At 38.8% G+C, this 12,100-nt stretch overlaps 1 pseudogene; it reads left to right on the top strand.

Annotated features, from left to right (window-relative positions):
* Positions 1 to 11,117: 11,117 nt before the first annotated feature.
* Positions 11,118 to 12,060, top strand: LOC130866868 (polyadenylate-binding protein 2-like; annotated as a pseudogene).
* The last annotated feature ends 40 nt before the right edge of the window (positions 12,061 to 12,100 follow it).

Below are 12,100 nucleotides of genomic sequence, written 5' to 3'. Positions count from 1 at the left end.
GATTATCTATACAAGAAGGCACGGTATATACTATAAAACTTATGTCCAAAGATGAGACATTATCTCTAATGGACAAACTTCATACTTTAGAATCCTCAATGAAGGCTTTAGAACATAATTCTGGACAGGAGATTCAGACATTAAAGAAGGCAATGGTGAATAGAATTGAAAAGATTGAGGAATTTCTAAATTCTGAGGAAGAAGAGCAAGAGGTAGAAAGGCATATTTTAACTAAATCTGTGGGTAAATCCCTCCGGGACAATTCCCACAAAGCTCTACCTACAGTTCTACCTGCCTTTCCAGTTGTAACAACAGAGAAAGTAGTTGGTTCCAGAAACCCTAGGGTCATCAAGGAAGATACATGGGAACCTGTCCGTATGAATGATCTCAAAGAAATTAAACAGGCTGTAATGACTTTTGGAATGAATGCCTCTTTTGTTAAAGAGATGCTAAGATCTTGGGACACGACGAATAGGGTCACGCCCAATGACTGGTTTCAACTGAGCTCTGCTGTCCTTGAGAGTGGAACGCAATTGAAATGGAAATGCTTATTCAGGCAAGAGGCTAGACTTTTAGAACAGCAGGAAAGAGCAAAGGGAATTGAGATTTCCATAGATCAAATTTTGGGAGAGGGGCTATTTTCTGAGCCTCAGGAACAAGCTAATTTGGATGAAAACATACTCTCCGTGTGTACTACAGCAGCCTTAAGGGCTTGGGACAGGGTGCAAGACCCAGGACAGAGGATGGAATCATTTGTCAGAGTTAAACAGGGTCAGAGAGAACCCTTTAGTGACTTTTTACAAAGAATAACTAAAGCTGTACAAATAGGGATATCTGACCCAGAAGCAAGACGTATAATGATCGAGACTTTGGCTTATGAAAATGCAAATGTGGAATGCAAAAGGATTTTGGGACCTTTAAAGCTCAGATCAGCGCCATTAGAAGAATGGGTCTTGCATACACTAGATGTTGATACATTTGACTATGGCACTGAAGCATGGGTAGAAGAAGCAATTTCCAATGGTAAAAGGAGACATCAGAATACCAAATGTTTTAATTGTGGCAAAATGGGTCATATGAAAAGGAATTGTAGACAACGGATTTTCAGAAATAATAATAATGCATCTTCTAGAAATAACAGAAATAGGAGGACTCAGCCTTCAGGTTTATATAGAAGATGTGGAAAGGGCAGACACTGGACGAATGAGTGCAGGTCTACAAGAGATAGACAAGGCAACCTGATACAGACGGGAAACGTGAGAGGGGGGGCCTCACAGGCCCCCATGGCAAACATGGTTCAGTCATTTCCAGTTACTACAGAGAACGTGACTCGTCAGGACAATTAGAAAGCCCCATGCCTACTGTTACAAGCAATAATGATCAGAAAGATGAGTTCCGTGTGTTTTGGCAAACTTCTATAAATGACCAAAGACCAAAGCTGAGAGTGTGTGTAAATGGCATTTTTATTACTGGCCTACTGGACACAGGTGCGGATGTAAGTATCATTACCCCAGAATCTTGGCATCCATATTGGCCTCTTCAGAATGTAAATGTTCAGCTCCTGGGAATTGGAACCCTATCTCGAGTAAGGCAGAGCACGAGATGGGTTGAATGTATAGGTCCAGAGGGACAAATAGGAAAATTAAGGCCATATGTAGCCAATATTGCAATGAATTTATGGGGTCGTGACCTATTACAACAATGGAATACCCAAATTAACATTCCTGCTACTTCTAGAGCCTATATTTCTGGGGATAATATTAAAAGATATTACAAACGGAGAAAACCGGCCATTCGGGCTGTACAAGAACAAGCAATTGATGTCCCTTCAGAGATACCAACAGCCTTGCCTTTAAAATGGTTGACTGAGAAACCAATATGGACAAAGCAATGGCCTTTAGCTGAGGAAAAGTTACAGGCTTTAGAACAGTTGGTACAAGAGCAATTAGATGCTGGACATATAGAAGAATCTACCAGCCCTTGGAATTCTCCTGTATTTGTGGTTAAGAAAAAATCAGGTAAATGGAGAATGGTGACAGATCTCAGGGCTATCAACAAGGTTATTCAACCTATGGGCCCTCTGCAATCTGGAATTCCTTTGCCCTCTTTATTGCCAAAAGGATGGCCTCTCATAGTTATTGATTTAAAGGATTGTTTTTTCACTATACCTTTACAAAAAGAAGATAGAGAAAAATTTGCCTTCACAGTGCCTACTTATAATAATTCTCAACCTTCGAGGAGGTACCACTGGGCCGTCCTCCCCCAGGGTATGTTAAATAGCCCCTCCCTGTGCCAATATTTTGTGAATCAACCATTGCAAATAATATGCAAGAAATTTCCCAAATCGATAGTATATCATTACATGGACGACATTTTGTTATCCGATTCAAACATGGATACCTTGAACAGACTGTTTGAAGAAATAAAAATACTTTTACCAAAATGGGGATTGCAAATTGCTCCTGAAAAGATTCAGAAGGGAGATTCTGTTAATTATTTAGGTTATAAAATAGGTTTACAAAAAATTAAGACACAAAAGGCACAAATTCGGAGAGATCGCCTACGGACTCTTAATGACTTTCAAAGACTATTAGGGGACATTTTCAGTCTACGGCCAGCTATTGGGATAACACCTGATCTAATAATTCATTTGAACAAAACCTTGGATGGTGACAAAGATTTAAACAGTCCCAGAGAATTAACAGCTGAAGCAGAAAAGGAACTGACGATGATTGAGGAAAAATTACAACAGGCACATGTGGATAGGGTAAATCCAGAGCTCGACTGTATTCTCATCATACTACCGTCAAAAATTTCCCCTACAGGAATTTTAATGCAGAGAGATGATATTATCTTGGAATGGATCTTTTTACCACATAAACCAAGTAAGAAACTGAAAACTTATGTAGAAAAAGTCTCTGAGTTAATTATAAAAGGCAAGTTGAGACTTCGTCAACTAGCAGGCATAGACCCAGCAGAAATTATAGTGCCTTTCACTGCTGATGAACTAAAGAAATTATGGGAAGATAATGAACCATGGCAAAGAGCTTGTGCTAATTTCTTGGGAGACATTAATAACAACTATCCAAAAAGCAAGAGGCTTAACTTCATAAAGAGAACTTCTTGGATCCTTCCTCGAATCGTCCGTGATACTCCAATAACTGGAGCCCGTACGTTCTATACTGATGCCAATAAATCAGGGAAGGCAGGTTACAAATCAGAAGACTTGGGTAAGGTGGAACAAAGTCCTTATGATTCTGTCCAGAAGGCAGAATTATATGCCATTCTTATGGTGCTAAGGGATTTTAAAGAACCTATTAATATAGTTACTGATTCACAATATGCAGAAAGAGTTATTTTACATATTGAAACTGCTGAATTTATACCTGATGATAGAGAACTAACCTCTTTGTTTATCCAGGTGCAAGATTTGATTAGGAACAGGCTTTGCCCTATGTACATAACACACATCCGATCCCATACGGGTCTGCCAGGTCCTCTAGCACAAGGTAATGCAGAAATTGATCAATTATTGATTGGTAGTGTGCTACAAGCCTCGGAATTTCATAAAAAACATCATGTTAATAGCAAAGGTTTGAAGAAAGAGTTTTCTATTACATGGCAACAAGCTAGGGAGATTGTAAAGAAATGCCCTACTTGCTCTTTCTATAACCAAACGCCACTGCCTGCAGGGGCTAATCCAAAGGGCACCCAAAGGAATGAAATCTGGCAGATGGATGTGTTCCACTTTGCAGAATTTGGCAAATTAAAATATGTTCATCACACCATTGACACGTATTCAGGCTTTCAGTGGGCAACGGCCTTAAGTTCAGAAAAAGCTGATTCAGTTATCACTCATTTATTAGAAGTCATGGCTATCATGGGTATACCTACACAAATAAAGACAGATAATGGTCCTGCTTATGTCTCTAGGAAAATGAAACGGTTTTTTGATTATTACAATATCAAGCATGTTACAGGTATACCATACAATCCTACAGGTCAAGCAGTCATAGAAAGATCAAATCGAACTATAAAGGATATGTTGAACAAACAGAAAGGGGTGGAAAACACCCCCAGAAATAGGTTACATAATGCTTTGTTAACCTTGAATTTCCTCAACGCTAATGAGAAGGGAACATCGGCTGCAGAAAGACATTGGATAATGGAAAAGTCTACTGAACTAAATCAACCAGTTTATTTCAAGGATGTGCTGACCTCACAATGGAAGCCAGGAGATGTGCTGCGTTGGGGAAGGGGATTTGCTCTTGTCTCCACAGGTGAGGAAAAATTGTGGATTCCATCAAAATTGATAAAGATTCGTTTTGATGAAGAGAAGCCAGTTGGGAAAGATAAATAACAATTCAATCACATGGATGGCAATCATACTGATGGTAAGTAATACAGATAGGTTGGGGGTAGGGTTCTCTTCTTATCTCCACAGGAAAATATCCATCTTCAAAGAATTTAAGGTACCCCTAATATTTAATTACTGATGGAGGGACTTGTTCTGTAAGTATTAATTTATATATATATATATGTCTTAAACTTTCTTTGCTTTTCCTCATATCTGTGTCTTTCTTTATATGTCAGTATATGTCCTTGTTGTTAATGTTTAAATTTCCCATAACAAGCAACAAATTTTCCTACAGTAATCTTTGAAGTTTCCAGGATGAAGATGGGGCCCCACAACATCAACTTCATCTGGTTTTTATGACGTCATGAATTTTTTTTTTTAAAGCGCTAATATTAGACCTGTTTTTTGGTACCAACTACAAGAGACAATTTTGAATGGTGCACATTTTTGACAACACTCTGGTCGGACCTTCTCAAAACGCTCTGAGACTAGTTATAATTTTCTTAGGTCAAAGGTTAATTTGGGAATTTTACCATCATTTGCTTTCACAGGACCCCCTAAGAAGAACGTCGCCCCCATGTCAGCTAGAAGCAATCTTAGAGGACGACATCCCCTCTCCCAACAGAGTTTGCCCTCAGGGTTGGGGACATCTTTTAATGGTTGGTTTAGGGTTGAGGGGATGGGGTGATTTTTTTTTTGGAAAAAAAAAAAGAAGAAGAAGAAGAAGAGGAAAAGAAGGGGATAACTGGTTTTTTGGGATGATTGGTATTTGTGAATTACTGTTTATAAAAAATTGTACTGGTACTGTTTCTTGTATACTGATATGTTGAATATTGAATGTGAGTGTTCCTACCTCTATTTTTGTATGAGTATGCTTATAACTTTGTCTATATTGTATTGATACATCTACCATATTACATTGTACATTTCTACCTCTGATACTATGACATTGTTCACAGTTGAAGATCATTGTCTTCATATATTGCACAGTTGTTTATTCTTTTAGTCTTCAAAGTTAGATAGGTATTGAGAATTATATGTTTGTCATATTTATTTTTAAGTTTATCAGGTCTTTTAGTTACATAGAGATTATATTTAGTATAGATAGTATGATCTTCAGCCTCTTCGAAGAGCTGTAGAAAATGGCCTTTAATCTAACCTAAAATTTCTATGCCAAAGAGACACAATTACTCCTGGCAACACCACTCTACTCCCGAGAGAACGTTGAGCACCAAAGACACTCCACTGGGAGCTTGTCTTCTTGGCAGAACTGGCCTTTGGGTTAAGAAAAGCCCATACCTCAACTTCTGACAAAGATACAGAATATCCCTAAGTGGATGAAACAGGATTGTCTTATCTTGCCAAGACAGGGTAGGATAGTCCTAAGAAAGTTCCTTGCCTTTAATAATGGTATGCCAGTTATGTTAGGCCTTAGTCAAAGTTGGTTGACTCAACATTGCAAACGAGACTTTGGGTGATTGCCCAGGTAGTCAGTTGTCTCTGTCAATTGTTGCACATTTTGGATATCTCTCGATTGTTAAGTAATCTTTATTCCCTTCTCAGATCTTTGACGGAGTTGAAGATTATATAATTGTAGTTACTCTCTATGTTATTTAGACTCCTTGAGATAGAATGTTTAGCAAAAGTTTTGTTCTCAATATTGTTTGTTATATTTATTATTTGTTATTATTGTATATAGTTGTATTTGGTTTGGTTCTATCTTATTTAGACAAAAGGGGGAGATGTAGGGACATAGCCCCACCCATTGGGGGCGTGTTCGCCTCGGGCTAATGTTTACGGATAAATCTGCCGGGCGTGAGCCCAGCAGCCCCTTTTCTTTTGCTCCGCTTTTCCGGTACACCGCGGGAACCTTTGGTCCTGTAAGTTTATTTCCTTATTAAAGCTGTATATATCTATATAATCTGTCTACATTCATTTGCGCCGCCACACTGGTGGGCACACAAACTGGTACAATCACTTTAGAAATCAGAATGGTGATTTCTCAGAAAATTAGGACACAACCTACCTCAAGACCAAGCAATACCACTTTTAGGTATAACATAAATGATTCTCAATCATACCGCAAGGGCATGTGTGAAGCTATATTCACAGCAGCACTATTTGTATTAGCCTGGTAACAACCTAAACACTCCCTGACCAAAGAATGGATGAGGAAAATGTGCTGCATTTACAGAATGGAGCAGAAAAAAATAATAACATTTGGAAATTGCAGGCAAATTTATGGATCAAGAACACATCATACTGAGTGAGGTAACCCAGACCCAGAAAGACAAATATACAATGTCCTCACTCATAAGTGGCTTTTAGACCTAAAGCAAAGAAAACCAGCCTACAATTCTCAACCCCAGAGAACGTAGATAACAAAGAGGAATCTAAGACAGACATCCATGGATATAATCTACATGGAAAGTAGAAAAAGACAGAATCTTTTGAACTAATTGCAAGCATGGAGATCATGGGAAAAGGTAGAAGAGGAGAGGAAGGGAGGAGAGCAGAGAAAAATATATACCTCAATAAAAACAATTTTAAAAAACCAAGAAATGACAAAAACAACTGACTGCCTGGACAGTCACCCAAGATTCCACTGTACTGTTGGACTTTTAACTTTAGCCTATACACCTAGAAGATCTGACCAAGTTTCTGTGAAGCAGGAATTTTGAAGGATTCTCCTGCCTTGCTATGGCAACACTCAGCTGTCACTTTCTTTCGTGTCCTGCCTATCTAACTTAGACAGTATCCTGTCAGTAGTTAAGTCAAAGGGCAGTTTGTTGCCAGTGCCTAAGTCTTGCCAGCATAAAGTTAACTACATTTAGTCATTTCTATGATATCCATCATTTCTCTGAAGTGGATTGGTGTTGTAAGGAACACCTCATACCATCTTAAATGCCATATTTTGAATAGGAAATGTTTGATGAATTATTTAAAATGTAGTTTTGGCCAGGCAGTGATGGTGCCTGTCTTTAATCCCAGTACTTGTATGGCAGAGGAAGGCTGATCTCAGTGTGCCAAAGGCCAGGCTGGTCTACAAAGTGATTTCCAGGAAATCCAGAGTAATACAAAGGAACCCTATCATAAAAAAAATGGAAATGAAATGTCTTTTTGTTTCACTGTGAAAGACTCCCTAACATGATCACAAGTATGATTGTAACATGTAACTATTAACTTGTAATTTTATTAATTTAAATAGCTTTTAATAGTAATTTTAAGAACTAGAGATTTATTTTACATCGTAAAGTGACTTGTTGGACACAAAACAATACATAAGAGTTGAAAAGTATTTATAGTATGTTTTATCAAAAATAACCTTGAATTTGCATGAATATACACAATATGTTAAATAAGATTAGAAACATCCATAATATAACAAAAATAATCTCAAATACGTATTAATATATAAAAGCCATGCTAATGTAAAATATTTAATAAAAATTGTTGTTTTTATTTAAAGTCAATTTAGTAATCTATCATTTATCCTATAATTTATACATCTTCCCTTTTTCTTTTCAGAAGATAACTGAATATTATCTCCTTTGTTTATATTTTTTACCATTACCCATAGTAACTTGTTACCACCTCCACCTCAATGATGATATAAATCATGACCTAATGCATGATCAAACTGCTTACCCCAATGTGAGAATTGCAGCCCCGAGTTGATATCCCTGCCCCCATTTGAGGTGCTTATCTGCAAGGAAAACATAATAAATTCCCTCTGCTCCTGGAGCGGGGAAGGAAGGAATTTTGAGTGCATGGTGACTGGTCCTTGATCCCTGCCAGGGTCAGGTTACAGTCCCTTTGCAGACCCCTCCTCATTTGGTGCCATGTTATAAAACCAGCCCAGCAGACAATAAAGGAAGCTGTTGCACCTCAACCTCCTGCTCTGTGTATTCATTCAACCTGGACACCCTCCGCCAAGACTCTTGGTTCCAGCCCATGCTGGCGTGGCACCCCAACTCTTGGAAATATGGGAACCGTGTTTTAAAAATTATTTTTTGTTGTCTGTGGGCAATGGCATCTATAAGGGTCCCTGAAATAAACCTAGGATAATTTCAATTCATGGGAGAATTGCCTGTATTATCTCTTGTCCAGTCTTTGTGTAATGGGAAAGTGGAGGAATTATCTCAAGTTCTGGCTAGTGTAGTGCATGAGGACCATCTTAGATAGTAATCTTGGAATTGTCCTGAATAATTTATAGCCCAAAGCTGACCTTTGGAGGAGGGTAGTCAGTTTAGTGGCATTACCACACTCTAGGAGGAATCAATGGTGTGGGGCCTTAAGCCCTTGTTTAAGATTTTAATGGTCACTGCTAAGAATGATCATAGTTTACTGTAGAAAACCTTTTAAGTGCTATATGTAGTAAAGCTCAAAGAGGTTAAAGGAGCATAGTTTTTTTTATTTGTATACAGAATTCAAAATCATAATTTTAAGTTACTTGATAGAGATTTAGACCCAAAATCATGAACAGGAATTAAGAAGAAGCCTTTTTTGATGGAGAAAGGTCATTGGTTAATTAATAAAGAAACTGCTTGGCCCTGATAGGTTAGAACATAGGTGGGTGGAGTAAACAGAACAGAATGCTGGGAGGAAGAGGAAGTGAGCTCAGACGCCATGCTCCCCTCTCCCGGGCAGAAGCGATGAAGCAAGCAGCCAGGTCAGACATGCTGAATCTTTCCTGGTAAGACTGGTGCTATACAGTTTATTAGAGATGGATTGATCGGGATATGAGAATTAGCCAGTAAGGGCTAGAGCTAAAGGGCCAAGCAGTGTTTAAAAGAATACAGTTTGTGTGTTGTTATTTTGGGGCATAAGCTAGGCAGGCGGCCGAGAGCCGGGTGGCAGGAATGCAGCCTGCAGTTCCCTACTACACATTTTTAAAATTAGATTTTAGATATAGTGCAAATTGATCTTATTCATAAAATCTGTAGTCAGATAGTAGGGCTGAAAGCTGAAAGATTAGAGAAGCATAGCATCTACCCACTAGTTCCTAACTTTATGAAATTTGCAGTCCAATATGGGAGCCCACATGTGACTCAGTTTCCATCTGAAGTCATTTCAGACTTGAAGATTCCATTTGTGTTCAAGCATGCCTGCTGTTCTTCCAGTAACCTTGTGGGCTGTGAGTAACATCTGTGTTTCCCAACAGAAAAAGCATTTTGCCCAGATGAAAGAGCCTATCTTTTCTTTTCTTTTCTTTTTTTTGGTTTCTCGAGACAGGGTTTCTCTGTACCTATGGAGCCTGTCCTGGAACTAGCCCTTGTAGACCAGGCTGGACTCGAACTCACAAATATTCGCCTGTCTCTGCCTCCCGAGTGTTGGAATTAAAGGTGCACGCCACCACCACCCAGCCCTAATTTTTCTATTAAGATTTGGGCTAGTGTAGGGCAGCCAGGGGCACTCCTTGTTAGTGATTAGAAGATTCTTAGCTGAATCAGATAATGCACAGGTTTGAGCTGCCTCCAAGCACAGTGCAGGGAGGTGGGGGGCTGACTGTACTGCTTTTTGATCTGCCTTTTGACTGTGTTTAGTATATATGCTGGCTGAGAAATAAACTCAGGCTGTTTTCTATTGACCTTTCATCCTCTCAGTCTAACCAATGATTCTGTCTTCATTTCTCTTAATCTAACTTTTCCTTAGCCTCAGCATTCCCTCCAAGGGAAGTCCCTAGATAAATGTTGTTAGACTCACCAAATGGGATATCCTGTCTCCGTAAGTCCTCAGAGTAAATGCTATTTCTACAAAACACTCAGTCCTCAGCTCCTCTCTTATACCAACTTATATTCCTCTCTCTGCCTAGGCATGCCACTTCTTATCTGCAACTCCTTGGTGACAGGATTAAAGATATGAGACACCAGCATTTGACTCCACAACAGAATGATGTGACTACTGGGATTAAATCTATGTGTCAGCCTTGAATGAGGTGTAAGGCTGGTCATAGCATCTGTTTTACTTTATGATCTTCAGGAAAGCTTTATTATTAAAATATAAATTAAAAAATAAAATTAAATAATTAGAAGCAAGCTGGGCGGTGGTGGCGCACACCTTTAATTCCAGCACTTGGGAGACAGAGGCAGGCGGATCTCTGTGAGTTCGAGACCAGCCTGGTCTACAAGAGCTAGTTCCAGGAAAGGTTCCAAAACCACAGAGAAACCCTGTCTCGAAAAACCAAAAAAAAAAAAAAAAAAATAGAATCAAGCATCTGAGATCAAGAAGAGAAAAGTAAAACTGTTTATCACCAAAGAGGATAAAAAATATTCTGAGTACAAACTGGGGAAGGTCCATCATTTTCAAAAACAATGAATAATATAAATAAAATATGGTTCACAAAATCAACAATATAGATGACACCATTGACAAACACAAATCTACACACACACACATACACACACACACACACACATATATATATATATAGTATTGTATCTTAAAGAAGAACGAGAAGGGGGGCTGGAGAGATGGCTCAGCAGTTAAGAGCATTGCCTGCTCTCCCAGAGTTCCTGAGTTCAATTCCCAGAAACCACATGGTGGCTCACAACCATCTGTCATGAGGTCTGGTTCCCACTTCTGGCCTGCATACATACACAAAGACAGAACATTGCATACATAATAAATAAATAAATAAATAAATAAATAAATAAATAAATGAAGAACAAGAAGGTTCTATTCAAAATCAATTCCTAAGAAATCACTGGCCATCACATATCCTGTATACCCCTGTTCTCTCCTTTACCAATAATAGAAAATGGGTTGGGTGAGAAGGGCTGTTTCACCAAAATTTACAATTTTCATTTGAAGTCTTCTTATGTTTTTACTCTACAGAAAACAGATTTAATTACTGAAAGCATCTCATTCTCTTGTGATAAAGAAAATGATGTCTGTTAGGATTACTTACAATGCTGTTTCCTATAGTTGGTGATGGAATCCAAGTCTGCATTACAGTGAGGAAATGAAATCTTTTTAAATGGAATTTCAAGAGAACAGATTTTTAAAGAATCAGTGTACATGTAAATCCACTTGATTTACTCCAACTGCTTGGAGTTCCAAGCACTTTTGAAAATAAGGTTGCTGCTATTTTTTGTGTATGTTTGTATATTTTTGTGTATGATATTCTCTGTATGATTGCTAGAAGTGATCAAAGCTTCATGGAGTCAGGAAGATAGAGGAAGAGAATGAGAAGTTAAAGGAGCTACAAAATGAGGTAGAGAAGCAGATGACTAAGACTACAACCCCAGGCAATGCTGGCTCAGTGATCTTGTCTCTAGAGAAGATGGAGGCTGATGCCAGTTCCATCTATGTTGGCAATGTGGACCATGGTGCAACAGCAGAAGAGCTGGAAGCTCACTTTCATGGCTGTGGTTCAGTCAACCATGTTACCACAGTCTGTGACAAATTCAGTGGCCTTGCCAAAGGGTTTGCATATATAGAATTCTTAGACAAAGAGTCAGTGAGGACTTCCCTGGCTTTAGATGATTCCCTGCTTAGAGGGAGACAGATCAAGGTGATTCCATTCAGCACAACAGACAGGTTACCCGTGTGCCCAATACCGTGCCCAAACTACCAATTACAACAGCTCCCAGTCTGGATTCTACAGTGGTTTAAACAGCTGGCCCCTGGATCAAAAAAAGAATTTTAAAAAAAGAAAGATAAACAGAAGGTGGAAAATTACTTTTTCCAAAACTAACTGAGGAGGGACCTGCTCTGGGCAGTAGGGCAGGTCCAGGGAGT

The sequence above is a fragment of the Chionomys nivalis genome, chromosome 26 (genome assembly GCF_950005125.1).
Source record: "Chionomys nivalis chromosome 26, mChiNiv1.1, whole genome shotgun sequence".
Lineage (NCBI taxonomy): Eukaryota > Metazoa > Chordata > Mammalia > Rodentia > Cricetidae > Chionomys > Chionomys nivalis.
The sequence above is the reverse complement of the archived record's forward strand: the minus strand, read 5'-3'. Positions and strand labels throughout refer to the sequence as shown.